We start from the raw sequence: 17,975 nt of genomic DNA, 5'->3' as shown, positions 1-17,975 counted from the left end.
CGAAATGCTCTGTGAGAATTATGACTCCAGTGGATTCGATAAAGCTACATTTTATAGCAGCACTATTTAAGTCGAACGGCTTTAATTAATTTTGAAAATGTTTTTTCAGCAAGTAAATCCGAATTTAAGCGTAATCGTTACAGTAATTTCAAAGGACTGCTTTTGAAAACGTTCTGGACACAAACTATGCATAATTTGATTCTTTTTTTTTTTTTTTAATATGTATGACGTTCATGTTGATATCCAATATTGTTGAGATATTAAAGTTAGTAAATGGGACACCGTGCTTAAAAATAAAATGAAACTGTTTATTTGCTAAACTGTTAGCATCAACGTGACGAATTGTGTCTAATCAAAATGCCGAATTTTAGATTTTTTTTTACATAATACTCAATGCATATTCATTTGTGGAACATATAAAATGTTCCCTCCTTAGTGTAGAATAATATTGCCCACTGAATATTTTCACATCTAATGTAGCGGTTAATATTCTGTTATTGCTTACCTTCTGTGTCGATTTTTGTTGATGCATTATGGGTAAGATGTATCTTTTCTGATTACGAGGAGACTTTTTGCCTGTTTAAATAAAATTGTGCATTTCCCCGTAAATATATCATTTATTGATCGCTACGTTTTTTCCCGCAGTTGTAAAGATAGGGGTGATATGAAACCGTCTTGTGTTTTCACGGAGTTAAAATATTAGCTGAAGAAACTGACTTTTAAAGGTAAGTGGAACCCTCACAACAGATTAATTATTCATTTACTTAAGCTTTGCAGCCTGGTGGCATAAAAAAATCAGGAAAACAATAGATAATAAAGACAGTAGTAAATTACAAATGCAGTAGCAAAATAATGGAATTTGACTCGGGCCTGTGTTACTTTATAAACTGGCATGGCCTTTTTTTTTTTTTAGCGTAGCGTACATCGTTGATAGGACAAACATTTCCAAACATCACAAGGAATACTTTTGTAGCCTAAAACCTTTTCCTACTGCAAGAACACAGCCATTAACCCACTGTGCAGAGAACTACATCACCCTTACTGATGAATTCGAATTTCTTCGATCCACAACATGCCACAGACTTTCGTTACACAATTGGCATAAACAATTTCTTTTAAGTCCATCTTGAGTGTTTTGTATCATTATTCTGATGACTAAAGATACTTGCACACATAATTCAGGTATCTGCATTGCAATAATACATCTTATGTTAAGTATTATGTACGGATGAAAAAACAAAGCAGATACTTCTTACCATATTAAATCTCGTAAGAAGTAGCTGCGTCACGCTTTTACTATTACTATGCATTCGGAGAATATTGTCGCTACAACGATGAAAATTAACAACTATCTATGAGACATACGAACCAAGAAAAGTTTTAAAAAATCAGGAAACACGAACTTCTGTTTGCATGTATACAATTCGATACTATCAGTGCATCGGAGAGGCATTATTAACCAAGCTTATCTCCTCCCCTTGTATATTTGTTTAGCAGTCTACAACGCGAAAAATATATAGTTGAGTGTTTCGTGAATAGATATACGAAATAAATCTCTCTCCATCCATCACTGATTATGCTCTCTTATAAATGTATCAACTCTCTACGTTAAGGTAAATTATAATTTCAGGTTAAGGCGACATTTATATATTTTATCCTTATTTTGGACCTTTCTACTATCCTTATTTTGTACCTGCCTTATTTTTATACTTGAAGAACGCTTTAAGCAGGTTTTGTTTCTGTATCACATTAAAAAGGAATTCACATCTGCCTTATTTCGAAGTATTTCTGAGTTTTCGTGAATAAAGGAGGTGTGGGAAATTTAAGTGTTTAAGCATTGGGTATAGTCAGCAATAAATAAATGAATAAATAAACTTTATTCCAGTTATCATTTTCTTACAAACGATGCCGCATGTTTCTTAAATTATTTTTCTTCCTGTTCTAAAAGCAACATCAACACATCGATGTTCTGTTTCCATTCGCAGCGGTAACCATCAAAGGAAAATAAATAACACTAAATCAAAATTTGCTAACCTCAACACTTCCTTTTAGCACAGCACTCGCGTTTTTAAATTAGGGCTTAATAATTATGCCAATATTTAAGTGGATCAATGATAAAATTATTAATTCGAAATGTTTAAAAATTGTTATGAGTAACTCCAAATATCAAAAAATATACTTGCGGGATTGATTAAAAGCAAAAAAACGAATGTCTGTAACATCCAGCTATTGGAATACACGTAGACAATGATAGCCCATTTAGAGAGCGGGGGGGGAAAGCATTCTCTTAAATCAGTCATTACACAAGAAGTAATGACTTATCGTCAGATTCTTTCATCGCATGAAAACAGAAGTGTAGCCACATAAGTTGCTCTGAAGTATCCAAATTTAGTTCTCGAGAATCCAGTTTTTTCGATTTCTGCACTGCCACAAGAGTCATTGAAGATTGCTCGAGGTTAAACTCCTATGCGTGCCACTTCAGTTCAAACTGGACTTAATGTTTACTGAGATTCACAATCTGCACATATAACATGTTAATTTCCATCCACGAAACGTATAGTACTTTTAATACTGTCAGTGAACGAATGGTTGCATAATATGCGAATCCTATAAAGATACAAACATTTTTAAGACAGTGAGGGAACATAGTATGATATTTCTCACCAAATATAAGACCATCTAAAGACTTGCGAAACATCTATGCCACAGTAGAAGTGAAACCCACAGCCCTGTTGTTGGAGATGTTATCTATCAGGCAGATTTAAGGAAACTATTTAATAAAAACAAACATATTGTGTATCTGAACAAAATGATCTAGTTTTCCTGACAAACGATGAGTGTTGTTTAGATTAAGTCTTCAAGCTTTGAAACCGTCTTATAAAGATTAATGATCTATCGTCTGTACTTCACATTTCCCTTTTTATTGTTATTTTCTTAGATTACTTCGTTTTTCATTTCATTTTCTTACATATTCGGCTACATTATATATTTCATCCAGCATTTCTTTCTTATAAGCCTTGTAGTTACTACTAGAATTAAATATTAATTTTGTGTCTCTATGCACATTGTATCCCAAGGGCCAGGTTACGTTCTGTTTAAACTCAACAGCATTTCATAATTCAGCGATATGCTACATGATGAAATATATCCACGACATTATTAAAGAACTTATCTCTGTGACATGGCAATATCTCCCATAGTATGATTTACTACACACACACTGCTTGAAAAGAATTCAAATGACACCCCGTGGGCAAGGTGTATCATGCCATGGAACGAGTCACGTGTTTGTAGTCGGTATAAATTCGAGGAAAATGATGCTCCCAAGTCAGTGCAACTAAGTCCATGGAAATGGCCGCGAGAAGGGAACTGACGGAGTTTGAAAGAGGCGTTGTAATAGGATGCCATGTTGCACGCTTATCTGTTCGGCAAATTGTTGACAAATTGGGCCGTCTTAGGTCAACAATTAATGATACCATACTGAGAAAGAAGCTCAGGGAGTCAAGTGCTACTCGCAATGGATCCACCACACTCACCGAACGTGACTGTAGGGTGCTACGAACGATGATACGCAAAAACCACCATTCGTGGTCGACGGGTTAAATGCTTAGTTCTGGGCATTGACTGGAACGCAAATATGCACAAAAAACATTCAGAACCGAGGCTCGCAACATGGTTTTCTATGGTAGTACTGCAATATGCAAGCCCTACATTACCCAAACCAACATGCAGCGTAGTCTTCAGTGGTGAAAAGAGCGTGTACCGTGGGATACGGAAGCTTGGAAAGCTATGTTATAGAGCGATAAATCACACTATATCCTCTACCGAGCAGATGGACGGTGTGGCGGATGCCCGGTGAAATATACCGGCATGAATAACTTGAACTGAAAAATTCGGAGGTGGTGTAATGGTACTGTATGGTCCTGTTTCTCTAGGTTTGGCTTCAGGTCTCTGTTTGTGGTGCCACAAACATTGAACTTCGTAAGGTTGAACAATGCAATACTAAGTACTTTGTGGTGTTTCTGCGGAACTGACCATTGTTTCTTTCAACCAGACAATGCACTGTGTCACAAGACTGCTGTAAGTGCGTAGTTCGTGGACATGAACGTCACCACACTTGACTGGCCTTCAGTCAAGTGTGGTGACGTTCTCATGACGTTCAATAGGGTTGAAAGCCCTGATTTCAACCCTATTGAACATCTGTGGGATGAACTGAAGCCCTGGGTGATGCGATGAGGTCAAAGGACGTTCACCCCACAACAGCCCATTACCTCTTTACATGTCCACAGGAAGAATGTCCAAAATTCCCATTGATCGCTATCGTACGGCTATTTGTTCCTAACACTATGGTGTCAGTTGATTTCTTTCCAAGCAGTGTGTGTGTGTATTAACAAGCTGTATTTGTGGGTGTCCATCTTTATATTATTGAAATAAATTTGGTTTTAACTAAATTTTAATTTATTCATAAAAGAAATGACATTATAAATTCCAAAGTCTAATTATATAAAGCTATAGTATAACAGAAAAGTTATACTATAGCTTTTCTGTAAGTTCACCTGCTCAAAAAAAAAAAAAAAAAAATAGTGCTAAACCGCGGTGTTTTTTTGGAAATAAAAATCAGATTAGTATTTCGAACGATATAAAAGGGAAGAAGTAATGGGTAGAAAAAATGAAATAAACTCTGCCCATATCGCTATAGGAATAAACATATTCAATTGCATGCCTCGCAACGTAACTCTTAGGTGTTATCTTAATATGAGCTACTAACACTAAGAGTTAGATGTTAGCTTAATATAGAGTATTTGGAGTAAGGAAATCATGAAGACATACCCAGGAATGTTAAGTAACGATAAAACAGAATGAGAGATGTGAAAATGAAACGATGCAGGAAAATATAAGAAAACGTTTTGTGAATAATCGGAACAATAAGATGGCTGAGTAGAAAAAGATGCAGAAATTTACTACTTAATAAGCTTTCCTCAGCAGTCAATGTGCTTAAGATATTAAGTTACTGCTTAGTGAAAAAAAAAAATTTTTTTTTTTCGTTTTGCAAAACAGTGTGCAAGACAGCAGGCGGTATGCTGACACTCCTGTCCTTGAAGGTTCAATTACACGACTCCCAATATCGCACACCAACGTTTATAACACGCTTGAACTGGTGTTTTTATGGAGCGGTGTGGTCATAAACTAGAGCGAAACGGAACTTCAGTTATTACAACACCGCCTTTGTCCTCTCCAGTAAGAAAGATTTAATTTCTCAATAGTTAACAGTTCAGAATTTTCATAATTGTCTAAGTAACTTGATCATCCTGCTTAACTTACAATTTCCCAGAGTTCGATAACCAAACATCCAGTTATATTTTAACTTTTTCATTAAAATCATCCTAAGGTCAATGCACGGACTCATTTCCTTGTTTGCAGTCTCTTTTTCTATCATATAATGAAAGCATAAAATCGAGGGGTGGGGACACGGCCATTTGAGAGCTATTTATCGAAGATAACTGTAAAGAGAATGACTTCTTTGAAGAGGTCGCCAGATTTCAAGTATTCAGTACTTCAGATATGGAGAGAGTAGCGTATTATACGCCATTCAGCGAAGAGTTGGCAAGAAGAGGTTTAACAAGCAATGTTTTATTATATTTTTAGCTGAACTTTTTCTGTTACATTGAATGTAACGGAAAAGATTCAGCACTGCATGTGTAATTTTTTTGTTTTTGTTCCATAAAGTCAAGAAAATGTAATTGCACATAGACTGCTACTACGAATTAAAGTAATTTGAAGTAAGACATGAAATCATTCATAATATAAAGATTTTAAAATACAGAGGTATTACAAAAACTAAAGCGCGCTAAAATATGAAATATTTTCCCCTATTCAACAGAAGATTTGCTGAGTAATTTGGATTTGCTGTAGACAAACGATTTGAAGTTGATTATCATTTCCAGAATATAAACATTTTAAATATGGCATATGAGATGTCGATAGAGAAAATCAAGCGATTAAAAATAAAAACTATATGACAGAAACATAACTGCTTATTCACGTTTACTGACCTGATATTACATATACATACATGAACACATGTACGTGATCAAGACAAAAAAAATATACAAGAAAAAAAAATCTTTATATTAAATTTAGGCAATACTGAGCTAGATAATCCGAAAACAGTGCGGTAGAGGCTAAACAGAATTTTTGTCAAGCCACGTTAGGTTTCCAATAAGCAAAGCGAAATGAAAATCACCTACAAAAGACATTAACAAAGATAGATGCCCATGGTTGGATTCGAATTCTCCTCTTCCTCGGCGTGTTGGTCGCAGAGAGGAGACGATATCCAATTGGACCAAGCGAACCAACTAAACTGCTTGATAGAATGCTCATTCATACGCCCACGTTGGAATCGGAATAATACTGAATCATTTCTAGCTCATTTACTAAAATAAAATAACTATAAAAATAACTAACAAGGCTTCATAATCGGATATAACTCATCCCTGAAAGAACACAAACTCCGTACAGGGAGAACCACATCAGAACTGAAGACAGTGATCGGTAAATGAAAACAATTCTCACAAACTCACATGTTACTGTATCGACAAGTATATGCCCTCGTCTCAGTGAAAACAAATAACACTCCATTTGCAAATCACTCTTCATGTTAACCTGAATTGTTGACAAATTGAAATAGTAATGTCGTTGATTGCGTTGATATGTAGCTGATTATTTATTCAGAGTATATCTTGAAGAGCTACAGTTTTCTGAATTGTTTTCTAAGTAGAACACTATAAATGAAAATTTTTTTTTCAATAAGTAGCGAAGAATTTTAATGTTATCCTATGAAACTGTAATCAATGTTTATTATAAATTAAACTGATTGTTTTGTAGGAAAATATTGTTATAGTGAATTAAATAACCCGGTGTTCGATTGGCAATTATATTACATGTTTAATTTAAACATTAAGTAATAACGGTGACTCGCAGATATTCGAAACACAAGAGAACTATAATAGTTCTCTTATTTTATAGTTCTCTTGTATTCGAAACACAAAAAAACTATAAAATAAGATTCATAGTATGATACTTACTTTTTTCAGCATATATAATCACTATTTATTTTCCCTTTATTGACAGTTTAATTATTATAAATACCGCAAAAAAATATAGTTGCACTCTAGCTTGGCCATTGACTACCTTACCTTATGCTCGAATAGCATGAGAGACTAATCATTTGATTTAAAAGTTAGGTTCATTAATACAGGAAGGAAATACTTGAACTCAGATGCTGAGCAGTGACATTTTAGAGTTGCTGAAGAGAGAAATGATACTGCTGGTGCATCGAATTCGTTCATATATCTGCTTTTGCATCAATAGCATACTTATTCTGAGTTTTAACAATTCTTCTTTTACAGTTAACAGCAAATGTTTGTAGTGCCTCCGTTTTCAAAGACCATTTCACCATCCTTTTCTTGGTCTTCCTCTATTTCTTTTTTCTTTGGTATCCAGTTTACTTCTTTAAAAAAAAAAATCCGTTATCCTGTATTCTGTCTATATGGTTATTCCTTTCTTTCCGTTTTGGGATCCAATCATTTATTGGCTGTATTTTTCTCCGAGTTCCGAATTTTGTTTTAATATTGTTGCATTTTCATTTTTTTTAATGTTTTTACATCAGCAGTTTCATTGATTTGTTTAATTTTTGCAAGTTCTGCTGCATATGTCAATACTAGTCTGATGCTCTTTTTCCTTAATCGATTCTTATTTTTGTTTCTTTGCTTATGTTCTTATTCTTCGAGATGAAGCTGTTGAGACATCCAGATATTCTGCTAGCTTTTATTGCATAATCTTGTACCTCATTTTGTGTAATGCCCTAAATGTTTATTTCTATTCCTAAATATTTAGTAATTAATATTTTTAATGTTTGAATAACTTTCGTAATCATTTTCATTTTTTTTAAATATTTATAAATTTCATTTACGTAATAAGTAATTGAAAAAGAGTTACGGAGCTTAAATAAGACAGAGTTGTCACTCAAAGTTTGAGAGAAAGAAGCTTCTTCAAACATGAAATTCTGAAGATTATTATTAATGCAGCTGATGCTTAGACATCGCTTACCACCTGTGGAAAAGTTCATTCGATTCTTAACAACCAAGGAATATATTGAAAGTGCCACTAGTGAGCTCAAATACTGTACTCAGAAAATTTTATGCTCTCCTTTTACATAATGCTCATCAAGAGTAGAAGCAGTAGCTCTTATCAAGTACTGTAGTATGTCATTGACTATCCTTGTTACAAAGAATCATTAGGATCAATATTTGACCTCCTGTAGACGTTCTAAGTGTATCTGCCAACAACATTTCTTCAAGAGGCGCTAAGATAGGGCCTACTAAATTTCAAAGCGTCAAATGCAATCAATAAAAAAAAATTGATTAACCACTTTGAAAATATTAAAAAAAAAACTTCCCGGAAATATCATTTTTCTTCTCCTCGTCTCAATGTTTACCCGCCGATCCATTTTGAAATATTTGTTTCTAATGCTCCTTAAGGTCCTAAGAAAAAATTAGCCCGTTGAATTAATCTTCGCCAAATATTTTATAAGTCGCACCTTCATCAGATTTCGATCAAATTTAGAATGTGGTTCAGTACGCTAAGTAAAGTCATCTCCTATATCAGCCCAAACGAGCTGAAATGAAGGGATTGTTGGAGGGGAGTGTAGACACTTATACAATGCCACATACTTTTGAACTACTTGCAAGTAAATTTGAAATGTAGCTGGCATTTGCTGGAACATTTTTCTCCCGGGATGAAGGTGGGGTTGCAAAAGAACTTGACGCATTTACCAAACATCAAAGCTATTATGGCTGATAACATGATTTTAATTGCTAAGAATGCAAATTCCTTCTCAAATATGAGCAATAGTAGTAATAATAATTAGCTACTTACAAATGCAGCCGGTTTGATGGTTACGATGTGTTCATGAGAAAGATTATTTAAATAGCCTAACAGATAACGAAAGCTGCATGTTTTGTTTTCTCTTTTAATTTACTAGTTATTTTCGAAATATTTATAAGGGATTTTTTCGGCTATATTACTTTTAAATACATTTGTTACAAGAATACACATTTTTTTACTGATATTTTTTACTCTCACCTGAACTCTGAAAATATCTTAAAAATTTTCATATAACATCATTGTATGTAAAATACCAACTAACAATAAACTTCTGAAGATGTACATTGCTTAAAAAAAAAAGGTGGATTTGCCAATTTTCAAGGCATCTTAACAGTAAGACAAGTCCAGCATGGTACAAAGAAAAAATGCACTAAAAAAGCAGAGAATTATATTTTTATTGAGAATTGGATCTAATAATTGTCTAAACGAACTTATGAATGCATATATTAGATTATGTATGATTATATGATTAGTAGGCGAGTAAATTATAAAGAGTGAAAAACTCGGAAACAGATACTGGTAGCAGTTATTTCAGGTATGTTAAGTAAACAGAAACAAAAGCTGCGTTCGTAAGAACTATTTGAGTAACTTTTATCGTTAGGAATGTATGAGGAACATTCTGGAGCAGGTCTGTGGCCAGAAAATATACACCCACTTAAATTCATGAGACAGAATGCTAGCAACAATTTTTCCGCCACGAAGTGCAGTGACAAAAGAACCTTTGTCAGAGATTTTTTTTTTTTTCAAAACTTTTTCTAGGTTGATGGTGTTAGTGAAATATTTCGCTTTGTGATAAACGTTAGCACATCTTAAGTGGAGAAAAACTTATAAGTTAGTCTGGATGTTTTATTCTGCAGAGATAGATGAAGAACAAAAAAAAAAAAAAAAAAAAAAAAAACGTCATAAATTTACGAAATACCTTTTCAGTTTACTTGACAAAGTGTTATGGATGAAGAAAATACGTAAACCCGGTGTAATTTATTTTAAATAACATTCGTGCGTCTCAGAAATCCCAGTACCAAGCTGTTATCCCAAAATAAAAGATTGAGATAACCATTTGAATCTGTCTTGGCTAAGCCAAGGTAGCAGAAGGAACCATCTTGTGATATGTGTTGACTTGTCATCAGAAACGCCAAACGTAAAAATGAAACAGGGAATTACATTCATTTTTGTTTGTATAATATGAATAGTGTTAAAGCACCTTGTTTTTATTCTACTCGAAAACATTCATTCCTTTCTCACATATTTGGCAACTTTGATTTACTTGATAAAGATGACCAAAGGATGATTGCTGTATCTGAGGTTTACGAATAGTTTGAAGTTCTGATTTATGAAGTATTTTTCTTCCTAACATGGATTTAGGTCAGGTGGCCTGTTTCGGTCTCATGCCATCTCATTCGTGGGCTTCCGATTCTTCTTTTTCCGCTTATTTTATATTTGTATAATATTTTCAGTAGTCTGCTTTTGTCCATTCGATTTAAATGTTCTATTCATTTTAGTTTGTACTCTTATTTAGTAATTAATTGGTTTTATATTCAGAGATTGTAAAACTTCTTTTATTTTATGGTCCCAGGTTTGTGTTTTTCATCTTTCCTTTTTATAGTCCATGTTTCGCTTCCGTATAGTAGAGTTGGGTTTGACAAGACATTATATAGTCTGATTCTAATGTGTTTTTGTACTAGGGATGACTTAAATATATTATTTATTATGCCATTTACTTTGACAAAGTTTGATATTTTAGTGTCTAAGTCTTTTTCTTCTTTGTATGATACATCACATTCCAAGTATCTGAAAGTGTTTACTTGTTCTGGTATTTCATTAACTATCACTATTTTACTTCTTATTGGGTTTTCTCCTTTAAATGCCATTATTTTTGTTTTTTCTTTAGATATTGTCATAGTATATTGTTTTGAGATATCATTTAATGATTTTAATGATCTTTGTAAATCATCTTCTGATGTAGCTAATACTGTTTGATCATCTGCAAATAGCATTTGTGGGGTTATTTGTATACCAAATAGGTTATACTGTTTCCAGATTCCAGATTGCTTTTCTATATATATATATATAGAAAAGCAGAGGTGAGAGGTACATCCTTGTCGTACTCCTCTTGATATATCTTACCATTATGAGATGTATTCTAATTTAACTGCTATTTTATTTCCTGTATATATTTCTTGAATGGATTGTAAAAGTTGTTGGTTTGGTATATTTAAATCGGTTAATATTTTAAACAATTTTTGTCTACTAATTTTGTCAAAGGCTTTTTTATAATCAATAAAAGCCATGTGTGTTTCTTTTTGAAATTCTCGTCTCTTTTCTATTAATTATTTTAGAGTAAAAATTGTATCTAGCAGGATCGGCTTTTCGGAAACCGTTTTGTTCTAGTAGTTTGCCCTCTAAAATACTGTTTAGCTTCTCTTTTAATATTCCTGCATATATTTTATATCCTGTATTTATCAGACTAATTCCCCTATAGCTATTGCAATCGTCTTTATTTCCTTTTTTATAGATTGGGATAACCAGTGCTTTTTTCCAAGAGATAAGTTTTTCCAGACATCCAAACCAAATTAAAAAATTTCAGAAGTCTTGCATTAAATTTCTCACCTGCATTTTTGTATAGTTATATATTTATATTGTCTTCTATTTTTCATCTTCTTTATTGCATTCTTCAGTTCTAACATTTGATTTACTTTTTTATAAAAGTGACCAAAGGATGACTGTTCTGTCTGAGGTTTGAGGAAAGTTTGAATGAAGTTCTGATTTATGAAGTATTTATTTTAAAAAATCGTTTCTTTTTTCAGAGTGTAAGTTTCAGAATTGTACTGAAGAAAATGTTCAAAATAATAAATTCCACTTAAAGCCCCCCCCCCCACACACACACTTTAATTTCTGATGAAAAAAATGTTAGGAATAAAAGCAATAATTCCCAATGTGTAAAAGAAAGTAAGCCAAATACTGAGGTTGTTGAAGACTGGCTAAATTTAGCAACAGCTAATTTTCTGAAATCAGTCGAATTCATTTTAGTAGCATTCCTGTTGGTGCTCATAGTTTCCAAAGAAATTTACATTACAAGCAATTACAAGAGTTTTAATCAATTTTAACCGTCGGTAGATAGTGTTTCCGCTCTCCAACCAATTAGACTATGGATTCGAATCCCTGCACAACTATTGACTAGAAAATGTCATTGGGTGGTTGGTTAATTCGATCGCTCAGTGCAAGACCACCAACCCCGCTTTTTTGGAGGTTGGAAGATTTCATGTTTAGTCTATAGAGCAGGGGTGTACCTGATATTTAATCCGTATATAATCCGGCTACTTCTTATATGAATCCCGTCCAACAAAAGATTAATCACCTGAGCGAGATTCCACCCCCCCCCCCAAAAAAAAACAGCATCTGCGCATAAATTGCAACTTGGTTCACAGTTGACGTACTGGATATCTTATATATACTTCTACATGAAGTAGATAATAGTTGCGGAATAAATCATCCACATCGATTGTGAACGATGCTACGATATATGGTGGGGGTATATTTGTATACATATATAAGGGGGAGATATTGCAACGTTTCACTTTCTTCTTCCCCTTACAGTTCCCCCACTCCCTCCATGTTTGATATAATTAGTGCGAAATTGTCCGCGGACTTTAAAGAGCATTTAAAGCCTGATAAGTCATCGCTGCATGATTATTACTTTTAATATTTTTTATTATTATGAGTTACTTGGATACGCTACTTTAGTCAGTACTATGACGCTTGATCTTAGATTGCGTCTGTATACAATTTAGTTCAAATCTCGCACAGTTACTTAACATAACTAACACACACGCTGCCAGTCTTGTACGAAAATCCCATCTGTCACGGAGTAGAAACAATCCACCTGTTAGAGAACTGTAATCACAGCGACATCCTCTTCTAAACGATTACCTAACTGGAGACTGATAAATCCAAAATCCTTATCACAGTTCTATCAGTTTTTATTATTGTTTTATATCCAATTATTTTATTAGCGTGTGTGTGTCTACTTGATGGTAAACATTTACATGTATTAAATAGTTATATTAAGAACGACATTTCTGTCTGTAAAATATGCTGGAGAATGCATATTTCACAGACTATGTCTTAAGTCAATAAGTCTCGTAGTGGAAAAAGGGTGAAAATCTTTTTGTAAATTTCCAGATCTGATTGGTGATGTTATTTTTCTGCAAGCAATTGATCGCCTGAATGTTTCGACTTAAGTATGTTTTGTTTCTTGTTAAGATGAAGTCGAGAAAGTAGTTTCAGAATATTCCCACAGTGGAATATTAATCATAGCATTGTTGAGTTATGGAATATGTGATTATAGAAACTTCATCCTTAACTGTATCACATGAGAGTACGAAGAATGGTTAGCTCACATTAAATTAAGGTTTCTTCGGCTGTACTTCCAAACAATCGCATTAGAAACTTTATTTGGCTTTCGTTAAGAAATTTTGAATGTAACCAGCTACAATGAAAGTGTAACGTCAGTATTTCCAGTAACGTTTGTTAGGTACGGGTATTTCAGTGGAATTTCCAACAAAGTAGCCATTTTACGAGTAAGTGATCTGTGCAGCTTATCTCATTTTCTGAAGACATTCTTTTAGTGAATGTTTCGCTTACCAAATTTAATTCGAATTCGTTGACTCATTTAGACAGTCGTGCTAGATTAACGAATAGACATTCACATAATTATTTTGGTGTTTTGCAACTATCGAAGAAATAATTTTTATAAGGTTCCTACGGTTAGATTTATTGAAGAAATTGAGAACACAACCATAATGACACGAAGCTGTGGAGTTGAATTAGCCTCGAAAATGAGCAATACATGAAAAGGAAATTATCATTGCAAATCGTTTTGACAATTAAATGTATAACAAAAAGGGAATCTTTTAATGACTCTTCAATCTAGGACTCTTTGAATGACAAAGACAATGGTATTTGGTGAGAAGAACATGAAACAAAAGATACAAGTGGATGGAATTGATATAGAAAATGTAGAACAATTCACATATTTGGGAAGTAAAATGACATGATTTGGGCTGTAAAAAAAGAAATAAAGATCATGATTGCAAAGAGAAGAACAAATCTTAAGGCCATGGATAATATCTGTAAAAATAAAGTGATCAGCCTTCAAACAAAACTGAGAGTGCTGGAAACATGCATCTTTAGAGGTGTACTCTATGGATTTGAAACGTGGGTGATAAATAAGGAAATCAAGAAAAAATATTTTGGCATTTGAAAGAACTTGTTACAGAAAGATTCTAAGACTAGGATGGCTACAGAAAATCACAAATGAAGAGCTTTATCGGAAGATACAACCAAAGGAGAATCTAATGCAGAAGATTATAAAATGGAAGCTGCAATTATTTGGACACATCTGCAGAATGAGTGAGGACGCGAAGATAAAGACATTCATGTTTGGTATTATGGATGGTGTAAACACAAGAAGTAGACCATACAGAGAATGGATAGACGACATAAAGGTGAAATGGGCGTACAGAAACTGCAACACTGCACTGGATGAAGATAGCCAAGGAGGAATCGGACACCAACGGGCAGTGAGTCCGTTGGTCGTGATGATGATGAGTTTTCGATTGTAGGTATTTCCATTGTTTGCGCGAGAGACATTGATTGTTCCATCACAATGTAAAAATAATACATTATTCCACAACGTATTTAGCATATGTAGTCTAGATGTACGCTATTGCGTCTGATTAAAATTTGAACCTACTTGACAAATTTTAATAGGTTTGCTAATAAGAAATCTCATCAATTCCAGTGAGATATGTGAACATGTTTGAAGACAAAATTGAACCTCATGGATAAATTCTTCTGTACGTCCTAAATCCCAAATTTTTATTTGGTTCCATATATCAAGTGTACACTAAAAGCCACTCATACAGAGCACAAGACACTTGTGTATGAATGTACGAAGCAAATAGGTAGTTACATGTTTTGAAACTCGACTAACAGATGTCTTTCAATTCAGAAATCAACATACTGATTCTGCACCAATTCTCAATTTCTGTTGAGATTTGTTTCAACACGATCCATTCTTTACTTATGGAACCAACATGCCCAGTTAAAGATGTTACCATTATTTTTTGGCAGTACCGTCTTGCGAGTTACTACAATTCCGAAATTCAAGTATTATCAGTATGATTTAGTTAAAACAGCATTTGTTGAGGTGAATACTGACTGAGTTCAAACATCAATAGTCGGTAAAAACCAATACTTCCAGTGCATCGCCCTTTTATCAACTGACCTGGTGACCTCATGCTTTTTCTGTAAAAGTCGTCACCTCCCTGTTAGAGAAATTTGCATATTTGGTATATAAAAGAAGAATATCAGACTAGAGTTCCCAAATAATGATATTCACGCGCTATTTACATAACATTCATTCTTTAATGATGGCTGTTTAGATTGCTTGAAAGCAATAACGTGCTTAGCACACCAATGAATTGTTGTTCTCTGTATGTATTGCGAGGTGAAAAAAAAAAAAAAACAGATTATAGGAGAAATGAACCACGCCAATTTAAAGACTGCAATACAGGAATTCAGTTTTTGTTGAAACAACCATATACAAACTTCCGTCCCTGAAATTTATTACTGTACTCGTCTACAAGTATAACGTTTTGATTCCTGTATTCTGTATGTACATTTTGTATATTTGTTTCTTTTGAAGATATTAATTTCATATCTTCTTCTTGAACGCTCCCCCCTGCCCCAGTTTCTCCATAAGTAAACACTTCTCCTTCTCTCCTCCCCCTCCCCAATATGCGCCCCTAAACACAATAGTATGTATGTGTATATATATATATATATATATATATATATATATATTATTAACACTAAACCCGGGTTTCCAAATTTATTTTTCCCGCGTCAAAAACACCCCCCATGCTCCCTTCCTCCTCCCCCCCTCATTAAAAGCAACCTTCAGCAGGATCATGAAATTGGAAGACATCCTAGTATTCAAACAAGGTATGTACAAAATTTTTCCACCTCTTTTATTCTGCTATAATTGCCTTCTATACTCACCCATAATGCCCTAAAATATATATATATATCCCTTTTTTGAGTAGTAATAGCCAATGTATTTAAAATAAGGGACACTCCTAAACAAAAACAGGCTACAATAGCCGTAATTATAATAATATCTTCATATTTTGGAAATTAAAGTTGTTTCATTCCTTTGAGGTAACCGGTTCCTTACGGAAATGGGACTCCTCTTCTTGAAAAAAACAGACAAAACCGGCCAGAGAATATATGCAGAGAATATAGTTACAATTTTTGTTTCCGGAAGCCCACAGTAGTCCCAAGTAACGAATTCTAATTAGGCTCTACCTTTTTTTTTCATTTTTTTTTCATATTTCGATTGCTTTGAAGAAACTACTTTAAAATCAGTGGTGCTGTACCAAAGAGAGATAAGTCAATGAATTGCATATATTATGGTAATTATCAGAATCGGTTAGCTAGTTGCAATCTGAATTTATATAATAGCAGAGAGGTTGTATGTAGTTAGTTCAGTATATATATGACACCAGAAGTTGCCTGCATTTGGCTGAACTAATACAAGGCATAATAAAAACTTAGTTGAAGAAGTGTCTGAATAAATATATGAATGTCATTTTTTACCGTTCGGATAAAAAATATATGGAACAGCCTTCATCAAAGGGTTAATAGAATCGGTGAATATTTCATTATTATTATTATGTGACACCTCCAGAGAGTCCAAAGACTCATCGACGGAGAGTGTGCCAACAGCATCGAACAATAAATCCCTTCCAACTACTAACCGCGCTGAAACTTGCTTAACTTTTTTGCGTGAGCGATTAGTAGCAGAGGCTCTACCAACCGACCAACCTTTGCTGGCAATTTGGAATTGTCAAAATTAAGGTAATCTCAAATCTTCCCGGAATTAACTCTGTTTAACGTCTTTGCACCGTAAATCTAAATCTTTTTATACATGCCAGTTGAATATATGACGCTACAAAGTAGTGCACAGGTATTAAAATGAGCATTTTTGATTTGTATTTTGTCTCAGGGATTAGTAATTATGTAATTATGTTATCACATAATTACATAACTAGCGCAAAGTAATTATGTGATTTGATTTTTTAATACGTGAGAACTCTATCAAAAGAGAGAGATTTCTACCTTTTGAAAGTACTGCCAATGATGTCGATTTTTTTTTTTTTTTTTTTTTTTTTGTTGAAATATTTTTAACCAAGCTAAGAGAAACATTTGTGTGCAATGTTATTACAATGTCAATGATATTATCACGTTATGCTGCATCCCTCACATGCCCCTCTACCAACTTTCAAGCACTTCGGAGGCCTTAATACTTCCCACTCTTATCGTTAAATAATTGTTGATATTATCATTTTCATGTTATTGCATAATGCGTTTAAACGTATATTTAATGATTTTTTACTCTTCATTCAAAAATTAACATTTAGGTTTTCAATTTTGAATTTTTATACTATCTATTGGAAAGGCCCCTGGGAGCCAAGGACCATCGGATGCACCTATGAGGAAGGTCCTCAAAAACAACAGGCGTAAATCTGCACATTCCAACTATTACAGGAAGATAAAACAACCTGATTAACCTCTATTTGATATTTTCTTTCTTTTCTCTCCATATTAAGTTGTCCCCCATCTCATAACATCGCGTAATATAATACTCAGAATATTAATGAACGGCCTGGCTGGTCGTCTAGTGGATAACTGCTACGCTTTCCAAACTGCGATTCGGCAAAGCCTGAAGCAGCTGGATAAAGAATCATGCATGCTCTATATCACGGTTTTACCTATTACCTATCTAAGGCACTAAATATGTTAGCATTCACGTCCAACATTTCTTCTTTGTTATAAAATGCTAATGATATTTTCTCTATGATTGTTAACAAATATATTTTCGCATCTCTATTTCGCATCTTTGCAATAAAGTAATTCCTTTACTTTCGCATTCCCCACAATACAATTTGCAGACTATTTAATACAGA

The 17,975-nt window shown here is 33.8% G+C and overlaps 1 long non-coding RNA gene across 1 annotated transcript in view; it reads left to right on the top strand.

Moving 5' to 3' along the window:
• The first annotated feature begins 667 nt into the window (after positions 1-667).
• Positions 668-17,975, top strand: part of LOC150099028 (uncharacterized) — a 111,010-nt gene continuing 93,702 nt past the window's right edge. The window contains exon 1 of the long non-coding RNA XR_016549545.1: positions 668-725. This is a non-coding gene — a long non-coding RNA (uncharacterized LOC150099028). The remainder of the gene's footprint in view (positions 726-17,975) is intronic.

This window comes from Typopeltis vanoorti, chromosome 15 (assembly GCF_054136105.1).
Source record: "Typopeltis vanoorti isolate ZY-2024b chromosome 15, IOZ_Tvanoo_1.0, whole genome shotgun sequence".
In the NCBI taxonomy this organism is placed as follows: Eukaryota; Metazoa; Arthropoda; class Arachnida; order Uropygi; family Thelyphonidae; genus Typopeltis; species Typopeltis vanoorti.
This window is presented reverse-complemented; position numbering and strand designations above follow the sequence as displayed.